This window comes from Bubalus bubalis, chromosome 2, assembly GCF_019923935.1.
Source record: "Bubalus bubalis isolate 160015118507 breed Murrah chromosome 2, NDDB_SH_1, whole genome shotgun sequence".
NCBI classification, from domain to species: Eukaryota; Metazoa; Chordata; class Mammalia; order Artiodactyla; family Bovidae; genus Bubalus; species Bubalus bubalis.
Window position 1 is genome coordinate 46,603,943 of NC_059158.1, and position 15,566 is coordinate 46,619,508.

A 15,566-nucleotide genomic window follows, 5' to 3' on the forward strand; every position below is an offset into this window, starting at 1 on the left:
GTGGCCAGGAATGGAAGTCACAGAGGACAGTTCTCAAAGCATTTCTTGGACTCTGCCCTTCTGACCCGACTGTTTAACTCTCCAGCTGCTGTCCAGCCCCCAGGCCCACCCCCAGCCTAGCAGGGAAGACACCTGCCTCCCACCCAGGCCCCCCATCCCCACACCCGCCACCTGCCTTGTTCTGCAGAGTTCCTGGCCTCCTCCAGCCCAACCCCAGCCAATAGATAAGTAAGTATGATTCTCTTCTTGGGTTATCACTTGAGGTGAACCAGGGGTAAGTGACTCATCTGTGAACAAATGAAGTAGAGCTCAAGAAAAAAGGGAAAGAAAACTTACATTGCTATATCCAAATATTCACAATTTTAAATTCCCTCAAAACCCCAATTTTGTCTTCAATATCTGCGTGTTCCTGTGGTCTTCTGATCTGTGTCTGCTACCTATTAAAGTCCCGGCTAAGCTCACTGCCTCCACTTAGAAAGGACCCCAGTGTTGAGACCCTCAGGCCAAGGCAATAGCAGGTCAGGAGGATGTGCACTGGAGCAGGTACTGCTGGTACCACCTTTGGAAACCAAGCATCTATTCCATTACTTTTCATCAATCTGGTCCCTATGCAAGAGCAGAGAAGTAAAATACTAAGCAACAATAACAAAAAACTCAATTTAAAGCAAACAAAAAGCATGGTTGTTTTTAAGTAATCACTGTCTAATTAATTCCACAAGATTTGAGTTAATATGTTAAATCTCAAAGGAATAATGGTACAAATAAAATGTTTATGAGGCTAGGAAATTCTTAGCAGATCATGGCAACCCAACACTTAATTTATTGCAGATGTGACAACAAGAGCATCTTCAGAAAGAAGTGTTGCTCCCTCTCAAAGGGGTGCAGATCTGAAAGCTCTCCTTATGCAGTTAAAGTGGACAGACTGCAACTTGTTTACAAAGCTCGGACTCAGTCATGTACAATACCCTTCAAGGAATGGGGAAAATGGTCATTTAAGAATATTCTCCTTATATACATGCATGCATGAAAGAATATGTATAACTGAGTGACTTAGAGAGCAGACATTGTTTTGACTTAGAGGAAATGATGATTTTGTGATTTCAAATATAAAGGGAAGCCCTTTATATCAGTTCAGTTCAAGTCATTCAGTCGTGTCCGACTCTTTGCGACCCCATGGACTGCAGCATGCCAAGTCTCCCTGTCCATCACCAAATCCCAGAGCTTGCTCAAACTCATGTCCATTGAGTAGGTGATGCCATACAATCATCTCATCCTCTGTCATTCCCTTCCCCTCCTGACTTGAATCTTTCCCAGCATCAGGGTCTTTTCCAATGAGTCCGTTCTTCCCATCAAGTGGCCAGAGTACTGGAGCTTCAGCATCAGTTCTTCCAATGAATATTCAGGATTGATTTCCTTTGGGATTGCCTGGTTGGATCTCCTTGCAGTCCAAGGGATTCTTAAGAGTCTTCTCCAACACCGCAGTTCACAAGCATCAATTATTCGGCTCAGTTTTCTTCATAGTTCAACTCTCACATCCATACATGACTACTGGAAAAACCATGGCTTTGACTAGATGAACCTTTGTTGGTAAAGTAATGTCTATATTTTTTAATATGCTGTCTAGGTTGGTCATAGCTTTTCTTCCAAGGAGCAAACATCTTTTAATTTCATGGCTGCAGTCACCATCTGCAGTGATCATGGAGCCCATAAAAATAAAGTCTGTCACTGTTTCCATTGTTACTCCATCTATATGCCATGAAGTGATGGGACCAGATGTGATGATCTTTGTTTTTTGAATGTTGAGTTTTAAGCCAGCTTTTTCACTCTCTTCTTTCACTTTCATCAACAGGCTCTTTAGTTCCTCTTTGCTTTCTGCCATAAGAGTGGTGTCATCTGCATATCTGAAGTTATTGATATTTCTCCCAGCAATCTTGATTCCAGCTTGTGCTTCACTCAGCCCAGCATTTTGCGTGGTTTAATCTGCATATAAGTTAAATAAGCAGGGTGACAATATACAACTTTGATGTACTTTTTTCCCTATTTGGAACCAGTCCTTTGATTCGTGTCCGGGTCTAACTATTGCTTCTTGATCTGCATGCAGATTTCTCAGGAGGCAGGTCAAGTGGGCTGGTATTCCCATCTCTTTAGGAATTGTACACAGTTTCTTGTGATCCACCCAGCCAAAGGCTTTGGCATAGTCAATAAATCATAAGCAGATGTTTTTCTGGAACTCTCTTGCTTTATTTGTTGTTCCAATGGATGTTGGCAATTTAGTCTTTGGTTCCTCTGCCTTTTCTAAATCTAGCTTGAACATCTGGAAGTTTTCAGTTCACATACTGTTGAAGCCTCACTTGGAGATTTTTGGGCATTATGTTTCTAGTGTGTGAGATGAGTGCAATTGTGCAGTATTTTTGAACATTCTTTGGCATTGCCTTTCTTTGGGATTGGAATGAAAACTGACCTTTTCCAGTCCTGTGGCCACTGCTGAGTTTTCCAAATTCACCGGCATGTTGAGTGCAACACTTTCACAGAATCATCTTTTAGGACTTGAAATAGCTCAGCTGGAATTCCATCACCTCCGCTAGCTTTATTTGTAGTGATGCTTCCTAAGGACCAGTTGACTTCAGATTCCAGGATTTGGGGTTCTAGGTGAATGATCACACCATCGTGGTTATCTGTGTCTTTAAGATCTGTTTTGTATAGTTCTTATGTGTATCACTCCACTTTTTCTTAATATCTTCTGCTTCTGTTAGATTTGTACCATTTCTGTCCTTTATTGTGCCCATCTTTGCATAAAATATTCCTTTGGTATCTCTAAGTTCCTTGAAAAGATCTCTAGTCTTTCCCATTCTATTATTTTTATCTATTTCTTTGCATTGATCGCTGAGGAAGGCTTTCTTCTATCTCCTTGCTCCTGTACTGCAGGTGGTTCTTTACCGTTGAGCTATCAGGGAAACCCAGCCCTTTAAATACACACACATATATATTTATATATAATATATAATATATTTATTTATATTTATAGATAATATATAAATTATAATTATATAATATGTATTATTATATATAAATATACATAAATACTATGTATATATAAATAATAATATGTTTATATATACAATAATATAAATAATATATTTATATATACATAGTATTTATTATATATAGTATATATTTTACTACATAGTATTATATATACAATATATAAATAATATATTTATATATACATAGTATTTATGTATATTTATATATAATAATACATATTATATAATTATAATTTATAATATGAATTACATATATTTATACAATATATTTTAAATAATATATTAATATTAATGTGTATTTTAATATTAATATGAGATATTAATATAATAAATAGAATAATATATATAATATAATCATATTATTATATAGATACTATATAGTCATAATGCATTATAGGTATATAATTATATATATTATATATAATTATATAAAGTTATATAATTATATGTTATAATTATATATGTCTGCACACAGACATGCAGATATGTTAATTATATATTATATATATAATATAGATTATATTATATTACAATATAGTATATTATAATACAATATAATAGATTATAATTATAATAGTTTGATATTAAATAAATATGATATAAATGCAATAAATATTAATATATAGTAAATCATTATTAATATATTTATATACTATAAATCATATATATTTATAATATAATTATACATTATATATAATATATAATATATAATTGATATGTATAATTTAAATATATAATATATATATTTATATATACATCATATTTATATATACATATTATGGGGCTTCATCGGTCACACTAGTTGTAAAGAGCCCACCTGCTGAAACAGTCGACACAGAGATGAGTGCTCGGCCCCTCTGTTGTGAGGAGCCCTGGAGCAGGAAATGGCCCCACGAGTGACTGAGCACACAGACATGCGGATATAACTTATATACACACAACTGATCCTTGAATAACACAGATTCAACCTGCACAGGTCTACTTACACTAAGATTTTTTAACCGTAAATTCTTCAGTTGTGGATAAAGATCCATTAGAAAGTTATATTCAGATTTTCTACTATGTGGGGGTGTCCTAACCTCAATATTGTTCAAGGGTCAATTGTAGATAATTAGATGAAGATATAGATGGATAGATAGATGGATAGAGAAATAGATCAATAGATACCTAAGTAAAGAAATAGATAACGCGTTGTCTAGTATGAGAGTATCTTACAAAGTATAGTAGCTTCGTATCCCAGCCATTTAGTGTTCACGTTTCAACTAGTTTGGTGATGCTTTAGTCACTAAGTTGTATCCAACTTTAAGACCCCATGGACTGTAGCCTGCCAGGCCCCACTGTCCATGGAATTTCCCAGGCAAGAGTACTGGAGTGGGTTGTCATTTCCATCTCTGGGGGATCTTTCTGACCCAGAGAATCGAACCCACATCTCTTGTGTCTCCTGCTTTGGCAGGTGGATTCTTTACCACTGAGCTACCTGGGAGCTCCTTCTCATCTAGTTTGCTAACTGCTACTGCTAAGTCATTTCAGTCATGTCTGACTCTGTGTGACCCCATAGACAACAGCCCACCAGGCTCCCCTGTCCCTGGGATTCTCCAGGCAAGAACACTGGAGTGGGTTGCCATTTCCTTCTCCAATGCATGAAAGTGAAAAGTGAAAGTGAAGTTGCTCAGTCGTGTCCGACCCTCAGCGACCCCATGGACTGCAGCCTACCAGGCTCCTCCATCCATGGGATTTTCCAGGCAGGAGTACTGGAGTGGGGTGCCATTGCCTTCTCCGTCTCATCTAGTTTACTCCCTCTTAAATTATCTTTCAGTTTGGTGGCTAGTTTTCCTCACTCTTACAAATACACAGGTTTTATGGTTTTGCTATTCCAAACAGCCTTTTACCTAAGACCATTATTTTCTCCTTTCTTTTATTTATTATTTATTAGTTTGCTGATATATTTTACTAGCACTCATATTGTTATAATAATTTGGAACAAGTGTAAAGGAGAAGCCTGTAAACTGTCTGTAAATCTTCTCTAAAATAATCAGTAAGAATCTAAAGTCCTTGAGGCCACAGACCTTTTCTATGTTGTTTAATACTACATTCCTGGTTCTTAGAAGGAATGGAGCCTGTCACAAAGAAGTCACCTGATAAATATCTGTTGAATTAATGAAATAATAATAATTGCACATAAATTACTTCCTCAGATCATTCTTTTATCCCATTTTGTCTCAGTTCTTTCCATGTGCCCTCTGGAACTCCCTTTTCATGGTGAACAATCAGTGCCTATGTTCTCAGAGTCTACATCACTCATGCATTTCTTTTTATCAAAATTAAACCATATGTGGAGGCTGACAGCATAGATTCCCATTCTCTTTGTACTATCCAAGGGAGAGGTACAACCAAAACTGTCCTTTGCACCAATCCAAGCCCAAATGACTGCTCCTCCATCTGTAAGTGAAACCTGGCCCCATGGAGAGGCTCCCCACTGTGGACCACCCCCCATTGCTGACTTGTCTGCCTTCCGGTCTCCCTTCCCTTCGCTCATGTGCATCATCACTTGGATCTGTGTGGATGATGCACCCAGGGATTCAGCTTCACGGCTCTTGTTCTCCTTAATGTGAAAGGCTTGATTCCACTGTTCTTGCTCAACAAGCCCACACAGCCCCTCATAGTGCAGATCACAGGCTCCACCTTGTATTTTATCATCTCCTGTGACAAGAGGTATTTGGCAGAAATGCAAGACTCTCATCATATTCTGAGTCAACAGTTGCTTATCTACTCTTTCCTCTCACACTTATGTTCCCATGACAGCTTCCCTCTTCAACCCCAGAGACCATGACTGGATTCTTTACCCTTTTATTTTATTCTAGTTCATCTGTCCCAAACTGGACTTAACTTCTTCCCTACTCTGAGTAAACCAAGACACCCAAGTGGTACTGTACTCGTGAAATTTTATTTAATATTTTTGTTTGCTAGAAAATCCAAGCTTTTAATGTATTTATTTTTATTGAATATAGCTGATTTATATTGTTGTGTTATTTTCTAGAGTACAGCAAAGTAATTCAATTATATATATATATATATATATATATATATACTTTTTCATATGCTTTTCCATTATGGTTTATCCTATGATATTCAATATAATCCTCTGTGCTATACAGAAGGATCTTGTTGTTTATCTAGCCTATATAATATAGTTGGCATCTGCTAATCCAAAACTCCCAATCCTTCCCCTGTCTACCAGTTTGGTAACCAGAAGTCTGTTCTCTGTGTCTCTGAGTCTGTTCCAAGATGCATTCACTTGTGCCAGATCCTAGATTCCACATGTAACTGGTATCATGTGGCATTTGTCCTCTCTGTCTGACTTACTTAGTGTGATCATCTCTAGGTCCATCAGTGCTGCTGTAAATGGTGTTCCATTCTTTTTTATGGCTGGGTAAAATTCCATTATGCGTGTGTGTGTGTATCAGTTCAGTTCAGTCACTCAGTCGTGTCCGACTCTTTGCGACCCTATGGACTGCAGCACCCCAGGCTTCCCTGTCTATCACCAACTCCTGGAGTTTACTCAAACTCATGTCCGTAGAGTCCAACCATCTCATCCTCTGTCGTCCCCTTCTCCCCACCCCCCTCCAACTCCTTCAATCTTTCCCAGCATCAGGGTCTTTCCAAATGAGTCAGTTCTTCACATCAGGTGGCCAACATATTGGAGTTTCAGCTTCAGCATCAGTCCTCCCAATGAATATTCAGGACTGATTTCCTTTAGGATGGACTGGGTGGATCTCCTTACAGTCCAAGGGACTCTCAAGGGTCTTCTCCAACACCACAATTTAAAAGCATCAACTCTTTGGTGCTCAGCTTTCTTTATAGTTCAACTCTCACATCCATATATGACTACTGGAAAAACCATAGCTTTGAATAGATGGACCTTTCTCAGCAAAGTAATGTCTCTGCTTTTTAATACGCTGTCTAGGTTGGTCATAGCTTTTCTTCAAAAGAGCAAGTGCCTTTTAATTTCATGGCTACAGTCACCATCTGCAGTGATTTTGGAGCTCCAAAAAATAAAGTCTCTCACTGTTTCCATTGTTTCCCCATCTATATGCCATGAAGTGATGGGACCGGATACCATGCTCTTAGTTTTCTGAATGTTGAGTTTTAAGCCAACTTTTTCACTCTCCTCTTTCACTTTCATCAAGAGGCTCTTTAGTTCTTCTTCACTTTCTATCATAATGGTGGTGTCATCTGCATATCTGAGGTTACTGATATTTCTCCCGACACACACACACACACACACACACACACACACACATATATATATATGTGTGTGTGTGCCATGGTAAAGAATCCACCTGCCAGTGCAGGGGTCCAAAAGACAAGGGTTTAATCCCTGGTTCGGGAAGATCCCCTGGAGTAAGAAGTGGTAACCCAGCCCAGTATTCGCCTGGACATCCCCATGGACAGAGGAGCCTGGCGGGCTACAGTCCACAGGGTCACAGAGAGTCAGATACAACTGAGTACCCATACACACAAGGCAGATACATACAGGCCACATCTTCCTCATCCATTCATCCATCAATGAATATTAAGGTTGTTGCCATGCCTTGGCTATTGTGGATAATGTTGCTATAAGCATAGGGATGCGTGTATCTTTTCAAGTTATAGTTTTTCTGTATATATGCCCAGGAGTGGGATTGCTACATCATGTGGTGGTTCTCTTTTTGGTTTTTTGAGGAACCTCCATATCATTTCCCATAGTGGTTGCACTAACTTACATTCCCCGGATAGTGTAAGAGGGTTCCCTTTTAGAAGACATTATTTACTTAAAAAATGCTTTTTTCCCTGATGAAGTTCATGACCGTTTTCATAGCTCAGACAGCCTACTGTCCTATGACTTGAGAATGAATGAATTGGGCAAGGAGTAAAAGTCACTGGGTTTGGTAGCCTGCAGTCCCTTCTCTTTGACTCAGAGATGTCCATCTCCAGGTGGAAAGTCAGCCTTGGCATTAGTCACATCACCTTCCTTACCCTGTCTCTGCCATCACAAGCCCTTATGGTTTTTCCTCCTGCGTCAGAAGCTGTTCCAAAGATAATTCAATTATTTAGAAATGCTTATTAAGACCATATAAATTTGCTTAACTTGATCTTGCAAATCCTCTCTAATTCTTCCTTCTCATTGTCCACTCTTCGCTTTTCATTGTGTGTTTGAGGGCAGGAGTGGGTTATCTCATTTTCTCCTGGGCTAGCTATGAGCAATTTCTTTATTTATTCATCTTTTTAAAATAGTAAATAGTAGGCTATCCCTGACAAACACATCTGGAGCCGGGGCATTTTGCTTTCTAAAGCCTGCACTGCATTCCTTCCACTGTGCCGTTATCATCGCGGAACTTACCTCACCATCTTCCTCCTCCTGACAAGGCAGCAACAGGCTCTTCACCTAATTGTAAAGCTGATCATGTTGCGTTGTTTCCCACTCTAAGGGAGATATTCTCCACGCGCTCTGTCCAATGCTTTATCTTTTAAGAATAGAATGAACTCATTTAAATGCTTTTATTTTAAAACTGTACCTTTCTCTTTACAAATTATGCATCTTCCTTTGCCTTTGCTAATCCTCAAACCCTACTTTCCTCCTGTGAAAACATTAGGTCTTTAGGATGTATTATTATAAAGAAGCATCTATAGACCTTGTTTTCTTCTGTTCATTTTGATTTTGTTTTACCAATAGAATCTGAATATTTCGCTTCAGCTATGCCTCCCTGGTTGTTATTCTCCTGTTGTTGAAGGGGTCCATCTCTTCCTTACCTTCTTGCCCCTAAACTGTGCCCTTATGATGACTTATTTTACACATAACTAGACTGAGGAAATCAGAAGACTGAGAAAGACAAAATTGTTTCCTGAGTCCGTTCACACAAATCTGTGGTTCCAAAGTTAAAGGCATTCTGGTAGTCTCATGGGAGTTTTGTTCATGCTTATCACTCATTAACGACTTACAGGCAGGTTAAAAGCAGCCATGATTGCAACTTGCTCAGAAACCGAAACCTTCTCCCTGCCCCATCAAAGCCCGAGGGTAAGCATGCTGCTAATGCTTAAATAAATATTTTCTCAAGAGTCAAGTTTTGTTAGATGGTCCCCTCGTAAGATTTTCCAATGCAATGGCAGAGTAATGAGTTCTGCCCCGTCCTTTAAATATTTGAAAAACTTGGTTTAATACAACATCTACATCTACTAGAATAAAGGGTCCCTTTCCTATTACAGAGCACAGAATAAAAGCCAGTGTTTTACATTATTGTGGCAAAATCATGTTGCTACTAGGGGTCTCCGGAATAGATCACTGAAACAGCTTCCAACTACTACCATCTAAAGAGGCTTTAAATACAGAACTTAAAATAAATATCATTTTTTGTATAGTTATGCCTCAACAAGACCACCAACCAAAAGTAGCACAATTCAGTGCTCCTGCCCTAAGATACAGAGAAGGCAATGGCACCCCACTCCAGTACTCTTGCCTGGAAAATCCCATGGATGGAGGAGCCTGGTAGGCTGCAGTCCAGGGGGGCGCTGAGGGTCGGACACGACTGAGCGACTTCACTTTCACTTTTCACTTTCATGCATTGGAGAAGGAAATGGCAACCCACTCCCGTGTTCTTGCCTGGAGAATCCCAGGGACGGGGAAGCCTGATGGGCTGCCATCTATGGGGTAGCACGGAGTTGGACACGACTGAAGTGACTTAGCAGCAGCAGCAGCAGCCCTAAGATATCAGCTGGTAGAAGGCATGCTTATCCAAACAGCCAGACACCTCATCCAGTAGTGTTGGTGTTTATTTTTCAACCAGGTGGTCTTGGAGAGTGTATCCAGGTAGTGATGTGTAAAGAAGTTTGATGTTCCGTAAATGATGGACTGGGATGTTTTTAAATGGCTACAATATTTGACTATATTTTGTTTCCAAGCTAAAATCAGTGTGGCCAGGCTTTCACATCTGGAACTATCAATCCACCTCCGCTTCATCATCCTCTGAGATTCTTGGTAAAAAGACAGCTCCCTGATACCACCCAGATACACTGTTTTAGTCGGGTGAGACTCAGTTATTCTGCTTCAGCTGATCTAGACTGGCATTTGACCACTGAAGTATTACCTGGGGCCCTGGGGGTCAAATGTCTGTTTTAGTCTTGAGTCCACTATGTCTTGAGATTGGTTGTTGTCTGTGGACTTCTCAGCTGGAATGAGCAGCATTTCATTCAAGTCATTGTCTTTGTTAGGCTTCTTCTTTGCAGAAATGTCAACACAATCCCATTTTCACGAGAGGTGAAGTGTATGACTCTGTTAATTTCCAGTTACCATAGCAGCATTCCAGGCTCTTATCAAGATGGCTGAATATTTTCCTAGTTATGAGTTTTCAGCCAGCAATATTGTATCACAAAAAAGTTACAAGCCAAAGCAAAACTCATTCCTCCTCATGATGTTAATTTGGACTTAGGTATAAATATACTTCCAAATGGCCCTTTAGAAACTGACTGGAGATAATTAGAAGATAATTAGAACTTAGAGAACTCATATATGTCCTTCACATATCAAATCCTATGAAAAGAAACAGTATCTTTAGAGAATTTTCTGTATGTAGGCCTTTTCCCCTCCAGTTAAAATGAAATACATCATTATATTATCCTCAGGTAGAGCTGTATTCTTTTATTCCATTGTGTGTATGTGCCTGTGGATAGGTAGATAGATAAAACAAATTATAGATTTGGGTCTTTAATTTAGGGGTTTTCTTCCCTGTTAGCACATAAGCTATATGAAGTCAGGAATTGGGTTGTATTCATAAGATTTGTGTGCCAGACACTGGTCTGAGCAGACCCGCACAAGATGCAGGCACTCAATTAATCTTCATTGAGGGACTTCCTTGGTGGTCCAGTGGTTAAGACTTTGTGCTCCCAATGCAGGGGGTCCAGGTTCATCCCTGGTCAGGGAACTATATCCCACATGCCACAACTGAGAGGTTGCAAACCATGACTAAGACTCAGTGTGGCCAAATAAATTTTAAATATTTTTTTAATTAAATAAACCTTCATCTACCAAATCAGTAGATGAAGAACCCCTGCCCAACCTTGTACTTTATCTCTGAAAAATGTTAGCAGCAATATAAGACATTCTTTAGGAAGGAGAAAAATACTGTGCTTATCACGTACCTAAACATTGTTCTGATGTGAAGATCTGACACTTTGGTAAAGACCCTGATGCTGGGCAAGATTGAGGGCAGGAGGAGAAGTGGGCAACACAGGATGAGATGGTTGGATGGTGTCACTGACTCAATGGACATGAGTTTGGGCAAACTCCAGGAGATAGTGAACGACAGGGAAGGCTGTTCTGCTGCAGTCCATGGGGGTTGCAAAGAGTCAGACACCACTGAGTGACTGAACAATTACAACAACAAATGCTATTCCAAGGATATAGGGATGAAAGGATTCAATCCCTGCCTGGGGAAGCTAAACCTTCCTGGAGAAAGAATATAAATCAAGTTTAAAAATTGCTTTTTGGGTGTTAGATACTAGGAGAAAACATTGGCTTTCTTCAGGGAAATGAGGTTTTGGAAGAAAAGGCTCCACTGTTGTTGGATGGCAGAGATGAGGAAGGCATTCTGGACAAAATGGACAAGTCCACAATGGTGTAGTCATGGATCAGCATGAATCCTCCAGAGAACTGCACATGATTTAAAGGGAAATGGGAGCCCACAGCAGAAAATGGTATTAAATGTGTGGGAAAGTGTGGATAATGAAAGCTTTTAGTAATAAAAAATTGGAAGCGTGTTATGTAAAGGAGAACAGTTTAGGAATTCTATCCCAAAGTGTGATATGATTAGACATAGGTTCTGCAGGATATATGAACAGTCTGTAGCTGGAGAATTTGAGAGCTGCACACTGTTAAGTTCAATTCCCAAGTAGGTTTTTATGCAACTATTGATCCTGAAGAATAATGATTGAACATAAACCAAAGCGGTGGCAATGGGACTGGGAAATAAATATTAGATTTAATGTCCAGGTGAAGATTTGAAGGGAGAGAAGGTCACGCTTATGTTTATTTCTATTTATAATGGATCCGAGCCACCACCCATTTTTACAGAAATGAGGCTGTTCCAGTAGCAGTCATGCTTTAAATGCATTTGTGAAATTGTCCTCCCCTTCTTGTCACACTTCTTCTGAAATACGGTGATCAGGAAGGCAAAGGTAGGTGGGGTTTCATACTGTGCGCTGTCCTCTGAATCGTTTATGCCCAGCCAATGCCCTCCAGCATAGACTGGCACAGGTTGCATCCTGTGTCCAAACACTGCTGCCAGTTTTCTAGTCTGACAGTCAGGACTCTGCCCTCACCGGGACCACAGCCTGCTCTGCCAGGGGCTGGTGGTGGCCTTGCTCTGCAAGGATGATCAGTTAAGACACCAGTGGCTCAATAAATAATTGACTTAGAATAAAGGTAAAACTGAAATGACATTATTCACTCAAAAATATTAAAAAAGAGAACACTCCAAGAATAAGAAATGGAAATAGTTAGTTTGGGCTTCCCTGGTGATTCAGATGGTGAAGAACCCTCCTGCCAATTCAGGAGACATAAGAGACGTGGGTTCGATCCCTGGGTTGGAAAGATACTCTGGAGAAGGGAATATCTACCTACTCCAGTATTTTTGCCTACTCCAGTATTTTGGACAGAAGAGCCTGATAGGCTACAGTCCATGGAGTTGCAAAGAGTTGGACACGACTGGAAGACTAACACGCACACATATATGTAAAAGAAAAATTGGGTATTAATATGTTGTTGCTTATAAACCATGATGAAAAGAAATTAACTTTTGAGTTTTAGAAATTCAATGTTGGAAAAATCAAATTAGAAAAAGAGAGAGAGTTGGGATAGAAGCAAACCAAAGTTTCTGCTGATAGGAGAGAGAAGTGAAAAGGTAGAGTTTTGAAAGGTGTTTACTATTTGCAATAGGTGTGTTTGAGAAGCGGAAATTTTTTAAGAAGCACCAAGTGCTTGAAGGCCTGGTGAAAAAGGGTGCTATGGACTGAGTTGTGTCCCCCAGAAAATATATGTCAAAGTCATAACCCCCAGAAGCTCAGAGTGTGACCTTATATGGAGATAGGGTTTTTTCACAACCAATAAAGACATGGATTTTTGCTTGGGTCCCAATCCCTTATGAGTGGCGTCTTTATAAAAAAGGGAGATTTAGGGACAGCACACACAGGGACGATGACATATGTGGGTGAAGGCAGAGACGGAAGTGATGATTCTACAAGCTGAGGATGCCAAGGTTAGCGGATAAGCCATTGGAAGCTGGGAGAGAAATAGGGAAAAGATTCAACCTCACAGCCCTCAAGAGGAACCAACCCCACCTGCACCTTGATTTTGGACTTCTGGCATCCAGAATCATGAGATAACACCTTTCTGTTGTGCCAAGCCACTCAGCTTGTGGTACTTTGTTACATTAGCCCACTGGATCACCACTCTGTGTTTGAAGGTGTCTATGCCTGCTGGAAGTGCCAAGGAGCTGCTTTGGAAGCACGTTTGAAAGTATCTGAACCAGGTAGCATCTCTCACAGACCCATCCCCCAGCCCAGGGCCTCATCTATCTCCTCTGACCATTGTCTGGGGGACATCTGGCTCACACAGTTCTGCCCACTTTCTACTATAAGTCTTCTGTTCTGCCTCTGGAATTAGGCCTTCACCCTCTCATCAGGAAGCTATGCATTGAGTCTTCCCGTAATCCTTGATCTGGCTGTTGACTCCAATGACCCTTCACCTGGTCCTACCTACACTGACGTTCTTTCCCAGTTCCTGAACCCTTAGCAGGGGTTGAGTCCTCATTCCTCACATACTGGAGGTGGGAAAGCGCCTTCCACCCCCAGGGCCTGGGGCTCCAGCCCTGGGACCAAATCCACCACGTTAGTGCTGCCGCTGTCCCTCTGCTGACAGTCCATTTCAATTTGCCTCATAGATCTGAACACAGAAATATTTTTCCTTATGAAATAAGCATTTCTGCTGACCAGTACTGCAAAGTGAATGCTTTGGATTGCTTATTTCATGTAAATCTCTCTATGAAAGTTCATGAATGACACGTGGGATGAAGCACAAATCATTTCCAATCTGGGCTTACATATTCACGCAGCATGAGTGGTGAATATTTTTAACTAGATGACAAAAAGTACTACTTGGAAGTATCAAAACTTTGGTTGAAAGTAGAAATTATTAATAGCAATGCCAGAAAACATAGTAATGTAGTTGCCGAAGCAAAATCATTCGATTTAGAGGTTGATATGCTTAGTGTATTTTAGGATCACAAGTAGAAAGCATTTAAGGCTATCAAAAAGTGTGAAAAAAAAAAATGTCCTTAGCATGAGTTTTGGAATGGGAGGCAAGGATGTGAAGCCAGGAGAAAAATGGGGATAAGAAAATCACAGAGGACTGAAGGGTATGCTGAAGTATAAGAAGATAATTAGAAGGCGGAACTAGATTTGAAAAGAAAGGAGATTGGTGTGCTTGGGAGATGTGGCTGATTGTAACCTTTCAAAGATGGCTATATCAATATAGTTTAAGCCCTACATCCCGTTTTTGCGCTGCTGCTGCTGCTGCTGCTAAGTTGCTTCAGTCGTGTCCGACTCTGTGCGACCCCAGAGACGGCAGCCCACCAGGCTTCTCCGTCCATGGGATTCTCCAGGCAAGAACACTGGAGTGGGTTGCCATTTCCTTCTCCAATGCATGAAAGTGGAAAGTGAAAGTGAAGTCGCTCAGTCGTGTCTGACTCGTAGCGACCCCATGGACTGCAGCCTACCAAGCTCCTCCATCCACGGGATTTTCCAGGCAACAGTACTGGAGTGGGGTGCCATTGCCTTCTCCCTTTGCACTGCTACCTTGGCATTATTTCATCAGGAAGTAGGGGGATGTGTTTCCTTCCCTGGAAAATAAGCAGAACTTTTCAACTTCCTGGGCCAACAGGATGCAGGAGAAGTGATGCTGCATGATTTCAGAGCCAGACTCATGAAAAGCCATAACAATGTCTGTCTGAATGTCTCAGGACACAGACTGCAGGAACCCAGGACTGCACGTAAGAAGCCAGACTGTCCTGAAGTTACTCTCCTCAACTACATGGAAAAACTATGCAGAGATAAAGTCTGTGTTTCAGAAACCCTAGCTGTTCCAGGTCTCCCAGTTCAGGCTCCAGACAAGTGACAAAGAGGTTTTCAAGACCAAGCTTTTAAAAAAACTGTCTGAGTGCAACCTCACGGCACTCCTGAGCCAGAACCACTCAGCCAAGACATCCCCACTTCCAGATGCACAGAAACAGCGAGGGGCCATATATAAGTATTGTAGTTTTAAGACACTATGTTTTGGGGTGATTTTTACATACTAATAGAAGAAATAATGAATTGGAAATATACAGAAAAATGCCAGGTTCAGAAAAATGGGGGATGCAAGGAATTTCTGTTTATTAATTTTATATCCTTCATCTGTACCAAATTCATTGATTAATCCTAGTAATTTTCTGGTGG